This window comes from Lactuca virosa, chromosome 1 (assembly GCF_052849685.1).
Source record: "Lactuca virosa cultivar CGN04683 chromosome 1, Lactuca_virosa_CGN04683_v6, whole genome shotgun sequence".
NCBI lineage: Eukaryota > Viridiplantae > Streptophyta > Magnoliopsida > Asterales > Asteraceae > Lactuca > Lactuca virosa.
Genome location: NC_136426.1, coordinates 61030098 through 61055369, shown reverse-complemented (window position 1 = coordinate 61055369; position 25272 = coordinate 61030098).

The following is a 25272-nucleotide window of genomic DNA, read 5'->3' as shown; positions in this document are numbered from 1 at the left end:
TATATAGGGGGACCATAGAGACGAAGAAACCACCGAGCACCGATAAGGCAAGCCCCAAGACCCATGAAAGAAGCCCACCCCCAACATGTTACCTTGGTTGCTCGAACGACGACCGGAAAACATGCCACGTTGCCTTGATTACTCGAACTTCTTGCATTAATTTTTCGAACGATGACCTGGTGACAAGCCCTGCTGCCTAGATTTGTCGAACGATGGCCTTGAAAGATGCCTCCCCCAACACGTTGCCTTGTTAACTAGTTCCATGTTGCCTTGATTTGTCCAACACATTGCCTTGATATGTCGAACGATGTCCTGAAAACTAGCCCCGTTCCCTTTATTTCTTGAACGACGACCTGGAAACTAGCCTCGTTACCTTGACTGCTGGAACACGTTGCCTTGTTATCTCTAACAACGACCTGGAAACTTGCATCGTTGCCCTGAATACTCGAACACGTTGCCTTGAAAACATGCCATGATGACCTCAAAACTAGCCTCGCTGCCTTGATTTCTTGAACGATGACCGGAAAACTAGCCACGGTGCCTTGATTTCCCCCGACGTCGTGCGCATACTAAAAAATATGCATCCTCGGGGAAACCAGTGTCTGTTGCCTTGACTTCTTGAACATATTGGCTTGATTTTTAGAACGATGACCTGAAAACTAGCCTTGCGGCCTTGAATTCTAGGACATGTTGTCTTGATATCTCAAACGGAAGCCTGATTGCTATCCCCATTGCCTTGATGTATATATAGGGGGACCATGGCGACGAAGCCACCATCGAGCACCGACAAGGCAAGCCCAATGAACCGTGAACGAAGCCCACCCCAACATGTTGCCTTGTTTGCTCGAACGACGACGTGAAAACTAGCCTTGTTGCCTTGATTATTCGAACTTGTTGCTTAGATATATTGAACGATGACCTTGAAACTAGGCCTGTTGCCTTTATTGTTGTTGCCTTGAATTTTAGAATGATGACCTGAAAACTAGCCTTGTGGCCTTGGTTTCTAGAACATGATGTCTTGGTATCTCGAATGACGAGCGGAGAGCAATGCCCATTGCCTTGATTTTTCGAACGAAGACCTGAAAAACAAGCCATGTTGCCTTGATATCTCGAACCCGATGGCTTGGTTTTTCGAATGAAGGACTTAAAATTTGCCCCGTTGCCTTGATTTCACGAACGATGCTTCGGTTTAAGTAAAATGTTGGCGGCCTTTTTCGGACGACGGCTGAAAGCTGGCGTGTTGCCTTGATCTGACGAACGGTGTCCTAAAATCTTCCCTCGTTGCCATGACTTTTAAAACATGTCTTGATTTTCTTAAACAACAACCTTAAAACTATCCCCGATGCCTTGATTTACGGAACGAAGACAAGAAAACTAGCCTTGTTGCCTTGAAACCCCGAACATGTTTCCTTGGTTTTTCGACCGACTAACTGAAAAACCAACACCGTTGCCTTGATTTATGGAACGCCTTTGATTTCTACAACATGTTGTCCGTGTTTCTCGAACGACGACCTGAACGCTTGGATTTTTTATTGAACGACGGCCTGAAAACAAGCCTTGTTGCCTTGATTACTCGAACATGTTGCCTTGAATTATCAAACTACGACCCGAAAACTACCCCCGTAGCCTTTTTATTTCTCGAACGATTATTTGATTTCTAGAACATGTTTCCTCGTTTTCTCGAAAGACGACCCGAAAACAAGCCATACGAGGACCTAAAAGCAAGCCATGTGGCCTTTTGATATTTTGAAAATGTTGTCTTTGTTTATCGAATGGCGACCTAAAAAACTGGCCGTGTTGCATTGATTCCTTGAACGATGAGCTTAAAACGAGCCACGTTGCCTTGATAAAGGGCCGAGGAAGCAAGACCTCATCCTAAAAAACGATACATGCAAGCCAAAGGATCAAACGAAGAACGCTATGACCCATTAACGACCCCGATCTATATGTTAGTTGGCTAAGGTGCATTCTAAATCCCTTATTATTGATGCATTTGAGGGTATGTCGATAGTAGTTGTAAATTACAGATCCAATAGTGCAGTTTGTATCTTGTACGGAGAAATTCTTTCATTTACGAAACCGAAACAAGCATAAGAAAATGCAACAAAATGAACTCCTTAGAAAAGCACCCATGCATTGGGGTTCGAATACAACCAAACACCGTCGAAGTCGCTATACACGATGCATGCCCATATTAAATGAGTATATGTTGCTCTTTGGACATTTTTGACGTCTTATGAGAAAACAAAGTATAATTGGTGGCCCTAGTAAGCGCAAGTCATCGACTTAGGTTGTTATGTGTTTTTATCGGAGGTTGCGTCACCGTTGTTGGTGAATTACGGCCCGGTCACCGGGTTTTATTATTGTAAGGTCCTTTATCCTTGTCCAATTCGTGCCAAACCGACTTCATTTTGGCGAGTTATAGAGAATTATAGCGTCTGGGATTTTTCGACTCGGCCAAGACTAGATACGGTCAAGATTAACCGGTGATCAGATGACCCAACCCCATGAAACCTGGCCAAAATCAAATTTTGCTCGACAACTCGAAATCCATGCACACTTCCTCGACCACGAAAAGAAATTTTTCTAGGCAAATCAATGATTTCGAACAACTTTCATTCAATGGGTTTTTGCTAAATCGGAAGTACAAGACCACCCGGTGACCAAAGATGACCCAACCCGATGAAAGTTAGCCAAAATCACATCTTGCTCGGTAACTCGAAATCCGTACACATTTTAAGGATCACGAAGGAAAACTTACCAGGTAAATCAATGATTTCGAGCAACTTTCGTTCAATGGGTTTTCGGTAATTCGGAAGTACAGGATCGCCCGGTGACCAAAGATGACACAACGCGGTGAAAGTTAGCCAAAATCGCATTTTGCTCGGTAACTCGAAATCCGTGCATATTTTCTCGATCATGAAAGAAATTTTGACCTGTAAATCAAGGTTTCCAAGCGAGCATCGAAAAGGCAAGCCCCAAGACCCGTGAAGGAATCCCACCCCCCAACACGTTGCCTTGATTGCTCGAACGACGACCCAAAAACTAGCCCTGTTGCCTTGATTCCTCGAACATGTTGCCTTAATTTGTCGAACGATGACCTGATGACTAGCATTGTTGCCTTGATTTGTCGAACGACGGCCTTGAAACTAGCCCTGTTGCCTTGTTTCCTTGAACTTGTTGCCTCGATTTTCTGAATGATGCCCTGATGACTAGCATTGTTGCCTTGATTTGTCGAACGACGACCTTGAAACTAGCCGTGTTGCCTTGTTTCCTTGAACTTGTTGCCTTGATTTTTTGAATGATGACCTGAAAACTAGCCTCTTGGAGAATCGGGGAGCCATCCGCATTGACTTGATTGCTCGAATGACGACCCAAAAACTAGCCTTGTTGCCTTGATTCCTGGAACATGTTGCCTTAATTTTGTCGAACGATGACCTGATGACTAGCATTGTTCCCTAGATTTTTTGAACGACGACCTTGAAACTAGCCCTATTGCCTTGAGCTTGTTGCCTTGATTTTTTGAACGATGACCTGAAGACTAGCCTCTTGGAGAACTGGGGAGCTATCCACATTGCCTTGAGGTATATATAGGGGGACCATAGAGACGAAGAAACCACCGAGCACCGATAAGGCAAGCCCCAAGACCCATGAAAGAAGCCCACCCCCAACATGTTACCTTGGTTGCTCGAACGACGACCGGAAAACATGCCACGTTGCCTTGATTACTCGAACTTCTTGCATTAATTTTTCGAACGATGACCTGGTTACAAGCCCTGCTGCCTAGATTTGTCGAACGATGGCCTTGAAAGATGCCTCCCCCAACACGTTGCCTTGTTAACTAGTTCCATGTTGCCTTGATTTGTCCAACACATTGCCTTGATATGTCGAACGATGTCCTGAAAACTAGCCCCGTTCCCTTTATTTCTTGAACGACGACCTGGAAACTAGCCTCGTTACCTTGACTGTTGGAACACGTTGCCTTGTTATCTCTAACGACGACCTGGAAACTTGCATCGTTGCCCTGAATACTCGAACACGTTGCCTTGAAAACATGCCATGATGACCTCAAAACTAGCCTCGCTGCCTTGATTTCTTGAACGATGACCGGAAAACTAGCCACGGTGCCTTGATTTCCCCCGACGTCGTGCGCATACTAAAAAATATGCATCCTCGGGGAAACCAGTGTCTGTTGCTTTGACTTCTTGAACATATTGGCTTGATTTTTAGAACGATGACCTGAAAACTAGCCTTGCGGCCTTGAATTCTAGGACATGTTGTCTTGATATCTCAAACGGAAGCCTGATTGCTATCCCCATTGCCTTGATGTATATATAGGGGGACCATGGCGACGAAGCCACCATCGAGCACCGACAAGGCAAGCCCAATGAACCGTGAACGAAGCCCACCCCAACATGTTGCCTTGTTTGCTCGAACGACGACGTGAAAACTAGCCTTGTTGCCTTGATTATTCGAACTTGTTGCTTAGATATATTGAACGATGACCTTGAAACTAGGCCTGTTGCCTTTATTGTTGTTGCCTTGAATTTTAGAATGATGACCTGAAAACTAGCCTTGTGGCCTTGGTTTCTAGAACATGATGTCTTGGTATCTCGAATGACGAGCGCAGAGCAATGCCCATTGCCTTGATTTTTCGAACGAAGACCTGAAAAACAAGCCATGTTGCCTTGATATCTCGAACCCGATGGCTTGGTTTTTCGAATGAAGGACTTAAAATTTGCCCCGTTGCCTTGATTTCACGAACGATGCTTCGGTTTAAGTAAAATGTTGGCGGCCTTTTTCGGACGACGGCTGAAAGCTGGCGTGTTGCCTTGATCTGACGAACGGTGTCCTAAAATCTTCCCTCGTTGCCATGACTTTTAAAACATGTCTTGATTTTCTTAAACAACAACCTTAAAACTATCCCCGATGCCTTGATTTACGGAACGAAGACAAGAAAACTAGCCTTGTTGCCTTGAAACCCGAACATGTTTCCTTGGTTTTTCGACCGACTAACTGAAAAACCAGCACCGTTGCCTTGATTTATGGAATGCCTTTGATTTCTACAACATGTTGTCCGTGTTTCTCGAACGACGACCTGAACGCTTGGATTTTTTATTGAACGACGGCCTGAAAACAAGCCTTGTTGCCTTGATTACTCGAACATGTTGCCTTGAATTATCAAACTACGACCCGAAAACTACCCCCGTAGCCTTTTTATTTCTCCAACGATTATTTGATTTCTAGAACATGTTGCCTCGTTTTCTCGAAAGACGACCCGAAAGCAAGCCATACGAGGACCTAAAAGCAAGCCATGTGGCCTTTTGATATTTTGAAAATGTTGTCTTTGTTTATCGAATAGCGACCTGAAAAACTGGCCGTGTTGCATTGATTCCTTGAACGATGAGCTTAAAACGAGCCACGTTGCCTTGATAAAGGGCCGAGGAAGCAAGACCTCATCCTAAAAAACGATACATGCAAGCCAAAGGATCAAACGAAGAACGCCATGACCCATTAACGACCCCGATCTATATGTTAGTTGGCTAAGGTGCATTCTAAATCCCTTATTATTGATGCATTTGAGGGTATGTCGATAGTAGTTGTAAATTACAGATCCAATAGTGCAGTTTGTATCTTGTACGGAGAAATTCTTTCATTTACGAAACCGAAACAAGCATAAGAAAATGCAACAAAATGAACTCCTTAGAAAAGCACCCATGCATTGGGGTTCGAATACAACCAAACACCGTCGAAGTCGCTATACACGATGCATGCCCATATTAAATGAGTATATGTTGCTCTTTGGACATTTTTGACGTCTTATGAGAAAACAAAGTATAATTGGTGGCCCTAGTAAGCGCAAGTCATCGACTTAGGTTGTTATGTGTTTTTATCGGAGGTTGCGTCACCGTTGTTGGTGAATTACGGCCCGGTCACCGGGTTTTATTATTGTAAGGTCCTTTATCCTTGTCCAATTCGTGCCAAACCGACTTCATTTTGGCGAGTTATAGAGAATTATAGCGTCTGGGATTTTTCGACTCGGCCAAGACTAGATACGGTCAAGATTAACCGGTGATCAGATGACCCAACCCCATGAAACCTGGCCAAAATCAAATTTTGCTCGACAACTCGAAATCCATGCACACTTCCTCGACCACGAAAAGAAATTTTTCTAGGCAAATCAATGATTTCGAACAACTTTCATTCAATGGGTTTTTGCTAAATCGGAAGTACAAGACCACCCGGTGACCAAAGATGACCCAACCCGATGAAAGTTAGCCAAAATCACATCTTGCTCGGTAACTCGAAATCCGTACACATTTTATGGATCAGGAAGGAAAACTTACCAGGTAAATCAATGATTTCGAGCAACTTTCGTTCAATGGGTTTTCGGTAATTCGGAAGTACAGGATCGCCCGGTGACCAAAGATGACACAACGCGGTGAAAGTTAGCCAAAATCGCATTTTGCTCGGTAACTCGAAATCCGTGCATATTTTCTCGATCATGAAAGAAATTTTGACCTGTAAATCAAGGTTTCCAAGCGAGCATCGAAAAGGCAAGCCCCAAGACCCGTGAAGGAATCCCACCCCCCAACACGTTGCCTTGATTGCTCGAACGACGACCCAAAAACTAGCCCTGTTGCCTTGATTCCTCGAACATGTTGCCTTAATTTGTCGAACGATGACCTGATGACTAGCATTGTTGCCTTGATTTGTCGAACGACGGCCTTGAAACTAGCCCTGTTGCCTTGTTTCCTTGAACTTGTTGCCTCGATTTTCTGAATGATGCCCTGATGACTAGCATTGTTGCCTTGATTTGTCGAACGACGACCTTGAAACTAGCCGTGTTGCCTTGTTTCCTTGAACTTGTTGCCTTGATTTTTTGAATGATGACCTGAAAACTAGCCTCTTGGAGAATCGGGGAGCCATCCGCATTGCCTTGATTGCTCGAATGACGACCCAAAAACTAGCCTTGTTGCCTTGATTCCTGGAACATGTTGCCTTAATTTTGTCGAACGATGACCTGATGACTAGCATTGTTCCCTAGATTTTTTGAACGACGACCTTGAAACTAGCCCTATTGCCTTGAGCTTGTTGCCTTGATTTTTTGAACGATGACCTGAAGACTAGCCTCTTGGAGAACTGGGGAGCTATCCACATTGCCATGAGGTATATATAGGGGGACCATAGAGACGAAGAAACCACCGAGCACCGATAAGGCAAGCCCCAAGACCCATGAAAGAAGCCCACCCCCAACATGTTACCTTGGTTGCTCGAACGACGACCGGAAAACATGCCACGTTGCCTTGATTACTCGAACTTCTTGCATTAATTTTTCGAACGATGACCTGGTGACAAGCCCTGCTGCCTAGATTTGTCGAACGATGGCCTTGAAAGATGCCTCCCCCAACACGTTGCCTTGTTAACTAGTTCCATGTTGCCTTGATTTGTCCAACACATTGCCTTGATATGTCGAACGATGTCCTGAAAACTAGCCCCGTTCCCTTTATTTCTTGAACGACGACCTGGAAACTAGCCTCGTTACCTTGACTGCTGGAACACGTTGCCTTGTTATCTCTAACGACGACCTGGAAACTTGCATCGTTGCCCTGAATACTCGAACACGTTGCCTTGAAAACATGCCATGATGACCTCAAAACTAGCCTCGCTGCCTTGATTTCTTGAACGATGACCGGAAAACTAGCCACGGTGCCTTGATTTCCCCCGACGTCGTGCGCATACTAAAAAATATGCATCCTCGGGGAAACCAGTGTCTGTTGCCTTGACTTCTTGAACATATTGGCTTGATTTTTAGAACGATGACCTGAAAACTAGCCTTGCGGCCTTGAATTCTAGGACATGTTGTCTTGATATCTCAAACGGAAGCCTGATTGCTATCCCCATTGCCTTGATGTATATATAGGGGGACCATGGCGACGAAGCCACCATCGAGCACCGACAAGGCAAGCCCAATGAACCGTGAACGAAGCCCACCCCAACATGTTGCCTTGTTTGCTCGAACGACGACGTGAAAACTAGCCTTGTTGCCTTGATTATTCGAACTTGTTGCTTAGATATATTGAACGATGACCTTGAAACTAGGCCTGTTGCCTTTATTGTTGTTGCCTTGAATTTTAGAATGATGACCTGAAAACTAGCCTTGTGGCCTTGGTTTCTAGAACATGATGTCTTGGTATCTCGAATGACGAGCGGAGAGCAATGCCCATTGCCTTGATTTTTCGAACGAAGACCTGAAAAACAAGCCATGTTGCCTTGATATCTCGAACCCGATGGCTTGGTTTTTCGAATGAAGGACTTAAAATTTGCCCCGTTGCCTTGATTTCACGAACGATGCTTCGGTTTAAGTAAAATGTTGGCGGCCTTTTTCGGACGACGGCTGAAAGCTGGCGTGTTGCCTTGATCTGACGAACGGTGTCCTAAAATCTTCCCTCGTTGCCATGACTTTTAAAACATGTCTTGATTTTCTTAAACAACAACCTTAAAACTATCCCCGATGCCTTGATTTACGGAACGAAGACAAGAAAACTAGCCTTGTTGCCTTGAAACCCCGAACATGTTTCCTTGGTTTTTCGACCGACTAACTGAAAAACCAACACCGTTGCCTTGATTTATGGAACGCCTTTGATTTCTACAACATGTTGTCCGTGTTTCTCGAACGACGACCTGAACGCTTGGATTTTTTATTGAACGACGGCCTGAAAACAAGCCTTGTTGCCTTGATTACTCGAACATGTTGCCTTGAATTATCAAACTACGACCCGAAAACTACCCCCGTAGCCTTTTTATTTCTCGAACGATTATTTGATTTCTAGAACATGTTTCCTCGTTTTCTCGAAAGACGACCCGAAAACAAGCCATACGAGGACCTAAAAGCAAGCCATGTGGCCTTTTGATATTTTGAAAATGTTGTCTTTGTTTATCGAATGGCGACCTAAAAAACTGGCCGTGTTGCATTGATTCCTTGAACGATGAGCTTAAAACGAGCCACGTTGCCTTGATAAAGGGCCGAGGAAGCAAGACCTCATCCTAAAAAACGATACATGCAAGCCAAAGGATCAAACGAAGAACGCTATGACCCATTAACGACCCCGATCTATATGTTAGTTGGCTAAGGTGCATTCTAAATCCCTTATTATTGATGCATTTGAGGGTATGTCGATAGTAGTTGTAAATTACAGATCCAATAGTGCAGTTTGTATCTTGTACGGAGAAATTCTTTCATTTACGAAACCGAAACAAGCATAAGAAAATGCAACAAAATGAACTCCTTAGAAAAGCACCCATGCATTGGGGTTCGAATACAACCAAACACCGTCGAAGTCGCTATACACGATGCATGCCCATATTAAATGAGTATATGTTGCTCTTTGGACATTTTTGACGTCTTATGAGAAAACAAAGTATAATTGGTGGCCCTAGTAAGCGCAAGTCATCGACTTAGGTTGTTATGTGTTTTTATCGGAGGTTGCGTCACCGTTGTTGGTGAATTACGGCCCGGTCACCGGGTTTTATTATTGTAAGGTCCTTTATCCTTGTCCAATTCGTGCCAAACCGACTTCATTTTGGCGAGTTATAGAGAATTATAGCGTCTGGGATTTTTCGACTCGGCCAAGACTAGATACGGTCAAGATTAACCGGTGATCAGATGACCCAACCCCATGAAACCTGGCCAAAATCAAATTTTGCTCGACAACTCGAAATCCATGCACACTTCCTCGACCACGAAAAGAAATTTTTCTAGGCAAATCAATGATTTCGAACAACTTTCATTCAATGGGTTTTTGCTAAATCGGAAGTACAAGACCACCCGGTGACCAAAGATGACCCAACCCGATGAAAGTTAGCCAAAATCACATCTTGCTCGGTAACTCGAAATCCGTACACATTTTAAGGATCACGAAGGAAAACTTACCAGGTAAATCAATGATTTCGAGCAACTTTCGTTCAATGGGTTTTCGGTAATTCGGAAGTACAGGATCGCCCGGTGACCAAAGATGACACAACGCGGTGAAAGTTAGCCAAAATCGCATTTTGCTCGGTAACTCGAAATCCGTGCATATTTTCTCGATCATGAAAGAAATTTTGACCTGTAAATCAAGGTTTCCAAGCGAGCATCGAAAAGGCAAGCCCCAAGACCCGTGAAGGAATCCCACCCCCCAACACGTTGCCTTGATTGCTCGAACGACGACCCAAAAACTAGCCCTGTTGCCTTGATTCCTCGAACATGTTGCCTTAATTTGTCGAACGATGACCTGATGACTAGCATTGTTGCCTTGATTTGTCGAACGACGGCCTTGAAACTAGCCCTGTTGCCTTGTTTCCTTGAACTTGTTGCCTCGATTTTCTGAATGATGCCCTGATGACTAGCATTGTTGCCTTGATTTGTCGAACGACGACCTTGAAACTAGCCGTGTTGCCTTGTTTCCTTGAACTTGTTGCCTTGATTTTTTGAATGATGACCTGAAAACTAGCCTCTTGGAGAATCGGGGAGCCATCCGCATTGCCTTGATTGCTCGAATGACGACCCAAAAACTAGCCTTGTTGCCTTGATTCCTGGAACATGTTGCCTTAATTTTGTCGAACGATGACCTGATGACTAGCATTGTTCCCTAGATTTTTTGAACGACGACCTTGAAACTAGCCCTATTGCCTTGAGCTTGTTGCCTTGATTTTTTGAACGATGACCTGAAGACTAGCCTCTTGGAGAACTGGGGAGCTATCCACATTGCCTTGAGGTATATATAGGGGGACCATAGAGACGAAGAAACCACCGAGCACCGATAAGGCAAGCCCCAAGACCCATGAAAGAAGCCCACCCCCAACATGTTACCTTGGTTGCTCGAACGACGACCGGAAAACATGCCACGTTGCCTTGATTACTCGAACTTCTTGCATTAATTTTTCGAACGATGACCTGGTGACAAGCCCTGCTGCCTAGATTTGTCGAACGATGGCCTTGAAAGATGCCTCCCCCAACACGTTGCCTTGTTAACTAGTTCCATGTTGCCTTGATTTGTCCAACACATTGCCTTGATATGTCGAACGATGTCCTGAAAACTAGCCCCGTTCCCTTTATTTCTTGAACGACGACCTGGAAACTAGCCTCGTTACCTTGACTGCTGGAACACGTTGCCTTGTTATCTCTAACGACGACCTGGAAACTTGCATCGTTGCCCTGAATACTCGAACACGTTGCCTTGAAAACATGCCATGATGACCTCAAAACTAGCCTCGCTGCCTTGATTTCTTGAACGATGACCGGAAAACTAGCCACGGTGCCTTGATTTCCCCCGACGTCGTGCGCATACTAAAAAATATGCATCCTCGGGGAAACCAGTGTCTGTTGCCTTGACTTCTTGAACATATTGGCTTGATTTTTAGAACGATGACCTGAAAACTAGCCTTGCGGCCTTGAATTCTAGGACATGTTGTCTTGATATCTCAAACGGAAGCCTGATTGCTATCCCCATTGCCTTGATGTATATATAGGGGGACCATGGCGACGAAGCCACCATCGAGCACCGACAAGGCAAGCCCAATGAACCGTGAACGAAGCCCACCCCAACATGTTGCCTTGTTTGCTCGAACGACGACGTGAAAACTAGCCTTGTTGCCTTGATTATTCGAACTTGTTGCTTAGATATATTGAACGATGACCTTGAAACTAGGCCTGTTGCCTTTATTGTTGTTGCCTTGAATTTTAGAATGATGACCTGAAAACTAGCCTTGTGGCCTTGGTTTCTAGAACATGATGTCTTGGTATCTCGAATGACGAGCGCAGAGCAATGCCCATTGCCTTGATTTTTCGAACGAAGACCTGAAAAACAAGCCATGTTGCCTTGATATCTCGAACCCGATGGCTTGGTTTTTCGAATGAAGGACTTAAAATTTGCCCCGTTGCCTTGATTTCACGAACGATGCTTCGGTTTAAGTAAAATGTTGGCGGCCTTTTTCGGACGACGGCTGAAAGCTGGCGTGTTGCCTTGATCTGACGAACGGTGTCCTAAAATCTTCCCTCGTTGCCATGACTTTTAAAACATGTCTTGATTTTCTTAAACAACAACCTTAAAACTATCCCCGATGCCTTGATTTACGGAACGAAGACAAGAAAACTAGCCTTGTTGCCTTGAAACCCGAACATGTTTCCTTGGTTTTTCGACCGACTAACTGAAAAACCAGCACCGTTGCCTTGATTTATGGAATGCCTTTGATTTCTACAACATGTTGTCCGTGTTTCTCGAACGACGACCTGAACGCTTGGATTTTTTATTGAACGACGGCCTGAAAACAAGCCTTGTTGCCTTGATTACTCGAACATGTTGCCTTGAATTATCAAACTACGACCCGAAAACTACCCCCGTAGCCTTTTTATTTCTCCAACGATTATTTGATTTCTAGAACATGTTGCCTCGTTTTCTCGAAAGACGACCCGAAAGCAAGCCATACGAGGACCTAAAAGCAAGCCATGTGGCCTTTTGATATTTTGAAAATGTTGTCTTTGTTTATCGAATAGCGACCTGAAAAACTGGCCGTGTTGCATTGATTCCTTGAACGATGAGCTTAAAACGAGCCACGTTGCCTTGATAAAGGGCCGAGGAAGCAAGACCTCATCCTAAAAAACGATACATGCAAGCCAAAGGATCAAACGAAGAACGCCATGACCCATTAACGACCCCGATCTATATGTTAGTTGGCTAAGGTGCATTCTAAATCCCTTATTATTGATGCATTTGAGGGTATGTCGATAGTAGTTGTAAATTACAGATCCAATAGTGCAGTTTGTATCTTGTACGGAGAAATTCTTTCATTTACGAAACCGAAACAAGCATAAGAAAATGCAACAAAATGAACTCCTTAGAAAAGCACCCATGCATTGGGGTTCGAATACAACCAAACACCGTCGAAGTCGCTATACACGATGCATGCCCATATTAAATGAGTATATGTTGCTCTTTGGACATTTTTGACGTCTTATGAGAAAACAAAGTATAATTGGTGGCCCTAGTAAGCGCAAGTCATCGACTTAGGTTGTTATGTGTTTTTATCGGAGGTTGCGTCACCGTTGTTGGTGAATTACGGCCCGGTCACCGGGTTTTATTATTGTAAGGTCCTTTATCCTTGTCCAATTCGTGCCAAACCGACTTCATTTTGGCGAGTTATAGAGAATTATAGCGTCTGGGATTTTTCGACTCGGCCAAGACTAGATACGGTCAAGATTAACCGGTGATCAGATGACCCAACCCCATGAAACCTGGCCAAAATCAAATTTTGCTCGACAACTCGAAATCCATGCACACTTCCTCGACCACGAAAAGAAATTTTTCTAGGCAAATCAATGATTTCGAACAACTTTCATTCAATGGGTTTTTGCTAAATCGGAAGTACAAGACCACCCGGTGACCAAAGATGACCCAACCCGATGAAAGTTAGCCAAAATCACATCTTGCTCGGTAACTCGAAATCCGTACACATTTTATGGATCAGGAAGGAAAACTTACCAGGTAAATCAATGATTTCGAGCAACTTTCGTTCAATGGGTTTTCGGTAATTCGGAAGTACAGGATCGCCCGGTGACCAAAGATGACACAACGCGGTGAAAGTTAGCCAAAATCGCATTTTGCTCGGTAACTCGAAATCCGTGCATATTTTCTCGATCATGAAAGAAATTTTGACCTGTAAATCAAGGTTTCCAAGCGAGCATCGAAAAGGCAAGCCCCAAGACCCGTGAAGGAATCCCACCCCCCAACACGTTGCCTTGATTGCTCGAACGACGACCCAAAAACTAGCCCTGTTGCCTTGATTCCTCGAACATGTTGCCTTAATTTGTCGAACGATGACCTGATGACTAGCATTGTTGCCTTGATTTGTCGAACGACGGCCTTGAAACTAGCCCTGTTGCCTTGTTTCCTTGAACTTGTTGCCTCGATTTTCTGAATGATGCCCTGATGACTAGCATTGTTGCCTTGATTTGTCGAACGACGACCTTGAAACTAGCCGTGTTGCCTTGTTTCCTTGAACTTGTTGCCTTGATTTTTTGAATGATGACCTGAAAACTAGCCTCTTGGAGAATCGGGGAGCCATCCGCATTGCCTTGATTGCTCGAATGACGACCCAAAAACTAGCCTTGTTGCCTTGATTCCTGGAACATGTTGCCTTAATTTTGTCGAACGATGACCTGATGACTAGCATTGTTCCCTAGATTTTTTGAACGACGACCTTGAAACTAGCCCTATTGCCTTGAGCTTGTTGCCTTGATTTTTTGAACGATGACCTGAAGACTAGCCTCTTGGAGAACTGGGGAGCTATCCACATTGCCTTGAGGTATATATAGGGGGACCATAGAGACGAAGAAACCACCGAGCACCGATAAGGCAAGCCCCAAGACCCATGAAAGAAGCCCACCCCCAACATGTTACCTTGGTTGCTCGAACGACGACCGGAAAACATGCCACGTTGCCTTGATTACTCGAACTTCTTGCATTAATTTTTCGAACGATGACCTGGTGACAAGCCCTGCTGCCTAGATTTGTCGAACGATGGCCTTGAAAGATGCCTCCCCCAACACGTTGCCTTGTTAACTAGTTCCATGTTGCCTTCATTTGTCCAACACATTGCCTTGATATGTCGAACGATGTCCTGAAAACTAGCCCCGTTCCCTTTATTTCTTGAACGACGACCTGGAAACTAGCCTCGTTACCTTGACTGCTGGAACACGTTGCCTTGTTATCTCTAACGACGACCTGGAAACTTGCATCGTTGCCCTGAATACTCGAACACGTTGCCTTGAAAACATGCCATGATGACCTCAAAACTAGCCTCGCTGCCTTGATTTCTTGAACGATGACCGGAAAACTAGCCACGGTGCCTTGATTTCCCCCGACGTCGTGCGCATACTAAAAAATATGCATCCTCGGGGAAACCAGTGTCTGTTGCCTTGACTTCTTGAACATATTGGCTTGATTTTTAGAACGATGACCTGAAAACTAGCCTTGCGGCCTTGAATTCTAGGACATGTTGTCTTGATATCTCAAACGGAAGCCTGATTGCTATCCCCATTGCCTTGATGTATATATAGGGGGACCATGGCGACGAAGCCACCATCGAGCACCGACAAGGCAAGCCCAATGAACCGTGAACGAAGCCCACCCCAACATGTTGCCTTGTTTGCTCGAACGACGACGTGAAAACTAGCCTTGTTGCCTTGATTATTCGAACTTGTTGCTTAGATATATTGAACGATGACCTTGAAACTAGGCATGTTGCCTTTATTGTTGTTGCCTTGAATTTTAGAATGATGACCTGAAAACTAGCCTTGTGGCCTTGGTTTCTAGAACATGATGTCTTGGTATCTCGAATGACGAGCGCAGAGCAATGCCCATTGCCTTGATTTTTCGAACGAAGACCTGAAAAACAAGCCATGTTGCCTTGATATCTCGAACCTGATGGCTTGGTTTTTCGAATGAAGGACTTAAAATTTGCCCCGTTGCCTTGATTTCACGAACGATGCTTCGGTTTAAGTAAAATGTTGGCGGCCTTTTTCAGACGACGGCTGAAAGCTGGCGTGTTGCCTTGATCTGACGAACGGTGTCCTAAAATCTTCCCTCGTTGCCATGACTTTTAAAACATGTCTTGATTTTCTTAAACAACAACCTTAAAACTATCCCCGATGCCTTGATTTACGGAACGAAGACAAGAAAACTAGCCTTGTTGCCTTGAAACCCGAACATGTTTCCTTGGTTTTTCGACCGACTAACTGAAAAACCAGCACCGTTGCCTTGATTTATGGAATGCCTTTGATTTCTACAACATGTTGTCCGTGTTTCTCGAACGACGACCTGAACGCTTGGATTTTTTATTGAACGACGGCCTGAAAACAAGCCTTGTTGCTTTGATTACTCGAACATGTTGCCTTGAATTATCAAACTACGACCCGAAAACTACCCCCGTAGCCTTTTTATTTCTCCAACGATTATTTGATTTCTAGAACATGTTGCCTCGTTTTCTCGAAAGACGACCCGAAAGCAAGCCATACGAAGACCTAAAAGCAAGCCATACGAAGACCTAAAAGCAAGCCATGTGGCCTTTTGATATTTTGAAAATGTTGTCTTTGTTTATCGAATAGCGACCTGAAAAACTGGCCGTGTTGCATTGATTCCTTGAACGATGAGCTTAAAACGAGCCACGTTGCCTTGATAAAGGGCCGAGGAAGCAAGACCTCATCCTAAAAAACGATACATGCAAGCCAAAGGATCAAACGAAGAACGCCATGACCCATTAACGACCCCGATCTATATGTTAGTTGGCTAAGGTGCATTCTAAATCCCTTATTATTGATGCATTTGAGGGTATGTCGATAGTAGTTGTAAATTACAGATCCAATAGTGCAGTTTGTATCTTGTACGGAGAAATTCTTTCATTTACGAAACCGAAACAAGCATAAGAAAATGCAACAAAATGAACTCCTTAGAAAAGCACCCATGCATTGGGGTTCGAATACAACCAAACACCGTCGAAGTCGCTATACACGATGCATGCCCATATTAAATGAGTATATGTTGCTCTTTGGACATTTTTGACGTCTTATGAGAAAACAAAGTATAATTGGTGGCCCTAGTAAGCGCAAGTCATCGACTTAGGTTGTTATGTGTTTTTATCGGAGGTTGCGTCACCGTTGTTGGTGAATTACGGCCCGGTCACCGGGTTTTATTATTGTAAGGTCCTTTATCCTTGTCCAATTCGTGCCAAACCGACTTCATTTTGGCGAGTTATAGAGAATTATAGCGTCTGGGATTTTTCGACTCGGCCAAGACTAGATACGGTCAAGATTAACCGGTGATCAGATGACCCAACCCCATGAAACCTGGCCAAAATCAAATTTTGCTCGACAACTCGAAATCCATGCACACTTCCTCGACCACGAAAAGAAATTTTTCTAGGCAAATCAATGATTTCGAACAACTTTCATTCAATGGGTTTTTGCTAAATCGGAAGTACAAGACCACCCGGTGACCAAAGATGACCCAACCCGATGAAAGTTAGCCAAAATCACATCTTGCTCGGTAACTCGAAATCCGTACACATTTTATGGATCACGAAGGAAAACTTCCCAGGTAAATCAATGATTTCGAGCAACTTTCGTTCAATGGGTTTTCGGTAATTCGGAAGTACAGGATCGCCCGATGACCAAAGATGACACAACGCGGTGAAAGTTAGCCAAAATCGCATTTTGCTCGGTAACTCGAAATCCGTGCACATTTTCTCGATCATGAAAGAAATTTTGCCCTGTAAATCAAGGTTTCCGAGCGAGCATCGAAAAGGCAAGCCCCAAGACCCGTGAAGGAATCCCACCCCCCAACACGTTGCCTTGATTGCTCGAACGACGACCCAAAAACTAGCCCTGTTGCCTTGATTCCTCGAACATGTTGCCTTAATTTGTCGAACGATGACCTGATGACTAGCATTGTTGCCTTGATTTGTCGAACGACGGCCTTGAAACTAGCCCTGTTGCCTTGTTTCCTTGAACTTGTTGCCTCGATTTTCTGAATGATGCCCTGATGACTAGCATTGTTGCCTTGATTTGTCGAACGACGACCTTGAAACTAGCCGTGTTGCCTTGTTTCCTTGAACTTGTTGCCTTGATTTTTTGAATGATGACCTGAAAACTAGCCTCTTGGAGAATCGGGGAGCCATCCGCATTGCCTTGATTGCTCGAATGACGACCCAAAAATTAGCCTTGTTGCCTTGATTCCTCGAACATGTTGCCTTAATTTTGTCGAACGATGACCTGATGACTAGCATTGTTCCCTAGATTTTTTGAACGACGACCTTGAAACTAGCCCTATTGCCTTGAGCTTGTTGCCTTGATTTTTTGAACGATGACCTGAAGACTAGCCTCTTGGAGAACTGGGGAGCTATCCACATTGCCTTGAGGTATATATAGGGGGACCATAGAGACGAAGAAACCACCGAGCACCGATAAGGCAAGCCCCAAGACCCATGAAAGAAGCCCACCCCCAACATGTTACCTTGGTTGCTCGAACGACGACCGGAAAACATGCCACGTTGCCTTGATTACTCGAACTTGTTGCATTAATTTTTCGAATGATGACCTGGTGACAAGCCCTGCTGCCTAGATTTGTCGAACGATGGCCTTGAAAGATGCCTCCCCCAACACGTTGCCTTGTTAACTAGTTCCATGTTGCCTTGATTTGTCCAACACGTTGCCTTGATATGTCGAACGATGTCCTAAAAACTAGCCCCGTTCCCTTTATTTCTTGAACGACGACCTGGAAACTAGCCTCGTTACCTTGACTGCTGGAACACGTTGCCTTGTTATCTCTAACGACGACCTGGAAACTTGCATCGTTGCCCTGAATACTCGAACACGTTGCCTTGAAAACATGCCATGATGACCTCAAAACTAGCCTCGCTGCCTTGATTTCTTGAACGATGACCGTAAAACTAGCCACGGTGCCTTGATTTACCCCGACGTCGTGCGCATACTAAAAAATATGCATCCTCGGGGAAACCAGTGTCTGTTGCCTTGACTTCTTGAACATATTGGCTTGATTTTTAGAACGATGACCTGAAAACTAGCCTTGCGGCCTTGAATTCTAGGACATGTTGTCTTGATATCTCAAACGGAAGCCTGATTGCTATCCCCATTGCCTTGATGTATATATAGGGGGACCATGGCGACGAAGCCACCATCGAGCACCGACAAGGCAAGCCCAATGAACCGTGAACGAAGCCCACCCCAACATGTTGCCTTGTTTGCTCGAACGACGACGTGAAAACTAGCCTTGTTGCCTTGATTATTCGAACTTGTTGCTTAGATATATTGAACGATGACCTTGAAACTAGGCCTGTTGCCTTTATTGTTGTTGCCTTGAATTTTAGAATGATGACCTGAAAACTAGCCTTGTGGCCTTGGTTTCTAGAACATGATGTCTTGGTATCTCGAATGACGAGCGCAGAGCAATGCCCATTGCCTTGATTTTTCGAACGAAGACCTGAAAAGCAAGCCATGTTGCCTTGATATCTCGAACCCGATGGCTTGGTTTTTCGAATGAAGGACTTAAAATTTGCCCCGTTGCCTTGATTTCACGAACGACGCTTCGGTTTAAGTAAAATGTTGGCGGCCTTTTTCGGACGACGGCTGAAAGCTGGCGTGTTGCCTTGATCTGACGAACGGTGTCCTAAAATCTTCCCTCGTTGCCATGACTTTTAAAACATGTCTTGATATTCTTAAACAACAACCTTAAAACTATCCCCGATGCCTTGATTTACGAAACGAAGACAAGAAAACTAGCCTTGTTGCCTTGAAACCCCGAACATGTTTCCTTGGTTTTTCGACCGACTAACTGAAAAACCAGCACCGTTGCCTTGATTTATGGAACGCCTTTGATTTCTACAACATGTTGTCCGTGTTTCTCGAACGACGACCTGAACGCTTGGATTTTTTATTGAACGACGGCCTGAAAACAAGCCTTGTTGCCTTGATTACTCGAACATGTTGCCTTGAATTATCAAACTACGACCCGAAAACTACCCCCGTAGCCTTTTTATTTCTCGAACGATTATTTGATTTCTAGAACATGTTGCCTCGTTTTCTCGAAAGACGACCCGAAAGCAAGCCATACGAGGACCTAAAAGCAAGCCATGTGGCCTTTTGATATTTTGAAAATGTTGTCTTTGTTTATCGAATGGCGACCTGAAAAACTGGCCGTGTTGCATTGATTCCTTGAACGATGAGCTTAAAACGAGCCACGTTGCCTTGATAAAGGGCCGAGGAAGCAAGACCTCATCCTAAAAAACGATACATGCAAGCCAAAGGATCAAGCGAAGAACGCCATGACCCATTAACGACCCCGATCTATATGTTAGTTGGCTAAGGTGCATTCTAAATCCCTTATTATTGATGCATTTGAGGGTATGTCGATAGTAGTTGTAAATTACAGATCCAATAGTGCAGTTTGTATCTTGTACGGAGAAATTCTTTCATTTACGAAACCGAAACAAGCATAAGAAAATGCAACAAAATGAACTCCTTAGAAAAGCACCCATGCATTGGGGTTCGAATACAACCAAACACCGTCGAAGTCGCTATACACGATGCATGCCCATATTAAATGAGTATATGTTGCTCTTTGGACATTTTTGACGTCTTATGAGAAAACAAAGTATAATTGGTGGCCCTAGTAAGCGCAAGTCATCGACTTAGGTTGTTATGTGTTTTTATCGGAGGTTGCGTCACCGTTGTTGGTGAATTACGGCCCGGTCACCGGGTTTTATTATTGTAAGGTCCTTTATCCTTGTCCAATTCGTGCCAAACCGACTTCATTTTGGCGAGTTATAGAGAATTATAGCGTCTGGGATTTTTCGACTCGGCCAAGACTAGATACGGTCAAGGTGATCAGATGACCCAACCCCATGAAACCTGGCCAAAATCAAATTTTGCTCGACAACTCGAAATCCATGCACATTTCCTCGACCACGAAAAGAAATTTTTCTAGGCAAATCAATGATTTCGAACAACTTTCATTCAATGGGTTTTTGCTAAATCGGAAGTACAAGACCACCCGGTGACCAAAGATGACCCAACCCGATGAAAGTTAGCCAAAATCACATCTTGCTCGGTAACTCGAAATCCGTGCACATTTTATGGATCACGAAGGAAAACTTACCAGGTAAATCAATGATTTCGAGCAACTTTCGTTCAATGGGTTTTCGGTAATTCGGAAGTACAGGATCGCCCGGTGACCAAAGATGACACAACGCGGTGAAAGTTAGCCAAAATCGCATTTTGCTCGGTAACTCGAAATCCGTGCATATTTTCTCGATCATGAAAGAAATTTTGCCCTGTAAATCAATGTTTCCAAGCGAGCATCGAAAAGGCAAGCCCCAAGACCCGTGAAGGAATCCCACCCCCCAACACGTTGCCTTGATTGCTCGAACGACGACCCAAAAACTAGCCATGTTGCCTTGATTCCTCGAACATGTTGCCTTAATTTGTCGAACGATGACCTGATGACTAGCATTGTTGCCTTGATTTGTCGAACGACGGCCTTGAAACTAGCCCTGTTGCCTTGTTTCCTTGAACTTGTTGCCTCGATTTTCTTAATGATGCCCTGATGACTAGCATTGTTGCCTTGATTTGTCGAACGACGACCTTGAAACTAGCCGTGTTGCCTTGTTTCCTTGAACTTGTTGCCTTGATTTTTTGAATGATGACCTGAAAACTAGCCTCTTGGAGAATCGGGGAGCCATCCGCATTGCCTTGATTGCTCGAATGACGACCCAAAAACTAGCCTTGTTGCCTTGATTCCTGGAACATGTTGCCTTAATTTTGTCGAACGATGACCTGATGACTAGCATTGTTCCCTAGATTTTTTGAACGACGACCTTGAAACTAGCCCTATTGCCTTGAGCTTGTTGCCTTGATTTTTTGAACGATGACCTGAAGACTAGCCTCTTGGAGAACTGGGGAGCTATCCACATTGCCTTGAGGTATATATAGGGGGACCATAGAGACGAAGAAACCACCGAGCACCGATAAGGCAAGCCCCAAGACCCATGAAAGAAGCCCACCCCCAACATGTTACCTTGGTTGCTCGAACGACGACCGGAAAACATGCCACGTTGCCTTGATTACTCGAACTTGTTGCATTAATTTTTCGAACGATGACCTGGTGACAAGCCCTGCTGCCTAGATTTGTCGAACGATGGCCTTGAAAGATGCCTCCCCCAACACGTTGCCTTGTTAACTAGTTCCATGTTGCCTTGATTTGTCCAACACGTTGCCTTGATATGTCGAACGATGTCCTGAAAACTAGCCCCGTTCCCTTTATTTCTTGAACGACGACCTGGAAACTAGCCTCGTTACCTTGACTGCTGGAACACGTTGCCTTGTTATCTCTAACGACGACCTGGAAACTTGCATCGTTGCCCTGAATACTCGAACACGTTGCCTTGAAAACATGCCATGATGACCTCAAAACTAGCCTCGCTGCCTTGATTTCTTGAACGATGACCGGAAAACTAGCCACGGTGCCTTGATTTCCCCGACGTCGTGCGCATACTAAAAAATATGCATCCGTCTGTTGCCTTGACTTCTTGAACATATTGGCTTGATTTTTAGAACGATGACCTGAAAACTAGCCTTGCGGCCTTGAATTCTAGGACATGTTGTCTTGATATCTCAAACGGAAGCCTGATTGCTATCCCCATTGCCTTGATGTATATATAGGGGGACCATGGCGACGAAGCCACCATCGAGCACCGACAAGGCAAGCCCAATGAACCGTGAACGAAGCCCACCCCAACATGTTGCCTTGTTTGCTCGAACGACGACGTGAAAACTAGCCTTGTTGCCTTGATTATTCGAACTTGTTGCTTAGATATATTGAACGATGACCTTGAAACTAGGCCTGTTGCCTTTATTGTTGTTGCCTTGAATTTTAGAATGATGACCTGAAAACTAGCCTTGTGGCCTTGGTTTCTAGAACATGATGTCTTGGTATCTCGAATGACGAGCGCAGAGCAATGCCCATTGCCTTGATTTTTCGAACAAAGACCTGAAAAGCAAGCCATGTTGCCTTGATATCTCGAACCCGATGGCTTGGTTTTTCGAATGAAGGACTTAAAATTTGCCCCGTTGCCTTGATTTCACGAACGACGCTTCGGTTTAAGTAAAATGTTGGCGGCCTTTTTCGGACGACGGCTGAAAGCTGGCGTGTTGCCTTGATCTGACGAACGGTGTCCTAAAATCTTCCCTCGTTGCCACGACTTTTAAAACATGTCTTGATATTCTTAAACAACAACCTTAAAACTATCCCCGATGCCTTGATTTACGAAACGAAGACAAGAAAACTAGCCTTGTTGCCTTGAAACCCCGAACATGTTTCCTTGGTTTTTCGACCGACTAACTGAAAAACCAGCACCGTTGCCTTGATTTATGGAACGCCTTTGATTTCTACAACATGTTGTCCGTGTTTCTCGAACGACGACCTGAACGCTTGGATTTTTTATTGAACGACGGCCTGAAAACAAGCCTTGTTGCCTTGATTACTCGAACATGTTGCCTTGAATTATCAAACTACGACCCGAAAACTACCCCCGTAGCCTTTTTATTTCTCGAACGATTATTTGATTTCTAGAACATGTTGCCTCGTTTTCTCGAAAGACGACCCGAAAGCAAGCCATACGAGGACCTAAAAGCAAGCCATGTGGCCTTTTGATATTTTGAAAATGTTGTCTTTGTTTATCGAATGGCGACCTGAAAAACTGGTCGTGTTGCATTGATTCCTTGAACGATGAGCTTAAAACGAGCCACGTTGCCTTGATAAAGGGCCGAGGAAGCAAGACCTCATCCTAAAAAACGATACATGCAAGCCAAAGGATCAAGCGAAGAACGCCATGACCCATTAACGACCCCGATCTATATGTTAGTTGGCTAAGGTGCATTCTAAATCCCTTATTATTGATGCATTTGAGGGTATGTCGATAGTAGTTGTAAATTACAGATCCAATAGTGCAGTTTGTATCTTGTACGGAGAAATTCTTTCATTTACGAAACCGAAACAAGCATAAGAAAATGCAACAAAATGAACTCCTTAGAAAAGCACCCATGCATTGGGGTTCGAATACAACCAAACACCGTCGAAGTCGCTATACACGATGCATGCCCATATTAAATGAGTATATGTTGCTCTTTGGACATTTTTTGACGTCTTATGAGAAAACAAAGTATAATTGGTTGCCCTAGTAAGTGCAAGTCATCGGCTTAGGTTGTTATGTGTTTTTATCGGAGGTTGTGTCACCGTTGTTGGTGAATTACGGCCCGGTCACCGGGTTTTATTATTGTAAGGTCCTTTATCCTTGTCCAATTCGTGCCAAACCGACTTCATTTTGGCGAGTTATAGAGAATTATAGCGTCTGGGATTTTTCGACTCGGCCAAGACTAGATACGGTCAAGGTGATCAGATGACCCAACCCCATGAAACCTGACCAAAATCAAATTTTGCTCGACAACTCGAAATCCATGCACATTTCCTCGACCACGAAAAGAAATTTTTCTAGGCAAATCAATGATTTCGAACAACTTTCATTCAATGGGTTTTTGCTAAATCGGAAGTACAAGACCACCCGGTGACCAAAGATGACCCAACCCGATGAAAGTTAGCCAAAATCACATCTTGCTTGGTAACTCGAAATCCGTGCACATTTTATGGATCACGAAGGAAAACTTACCAGGTAAATCAATGATTTCGAGCAACTTTCGTTCAATGGGTTTTCGGTAATTCGGAAGTACAGGATCGCCCGGTGACCAAAGATGACACAACGCGGTGAAAGTTAGCCAAAATCGCATTTTGCTCGGTAACTCGAAATCCATGCATATTTTCTCGATCATGAAAGAAATTTTGACCTGTAAATCAAGGTTTCCAAGCGAGCATCGAAAAGGCAAGCCCCAAGACCCGTGAAGGAATCCCACCCCCCAACACGTTGCCTTGATTGCTCGAACGACGACCCAAAAACTAGCCCTGTTGCCTTGATTCCTCGAACATGTTGCCTTAATTTGTCGAACGATGACCTGATGACTAGCATTGTTGCCTTGATTTGTCGAACGACGGCCTTGAAACTAGCCCTGTTGCCTTGTTTCCTTGAACTTGTTGCCTCGATTTTCTGAATGATGCCCTGATGACTAGCATTGTTGCCTTGATTTGTCGAACGACGACCTTGAAACTAGCCGTGTTGCCTTGTTTCCTTGAACTTGTTGCCTTGATTTTTTGAATAATGACCTGAAAACTAGCCTCTTGGAGAATCGGGGAGCCATCCGCATTGCCTTGATTGCTCGAATGACGACCCAAAAACTAGCCTTGTTGCCTTGATTCCTCGAACATGTTGCCTTAATTTTGTCGAACGATGACCTGATGACTAGCATTGTTCCCTAGATTTTTTGAACGACGACCTTGAAACTAGCCCTATTGCCTTGAGCTTGTTGCCTTGATTTTTTGAACGATGACCTGAAGACTAGCCTCTTGGAGAACTGGGGAGCTATCCACATTGCCTTGAGGTATATATAGGGGGACCATAGAGACGAAGAAACCACCGAGCACCGATAAGGCAAGCCCCAAGACCCATGAAAGAAGCCCACCCCCAACATGTTACCTTGGTTGCTCGAACGACGACCGGAAAACATGCCACGTTGCCTTGATTACTCGAACTTGTTGCATTAATTTTTCGAACGAT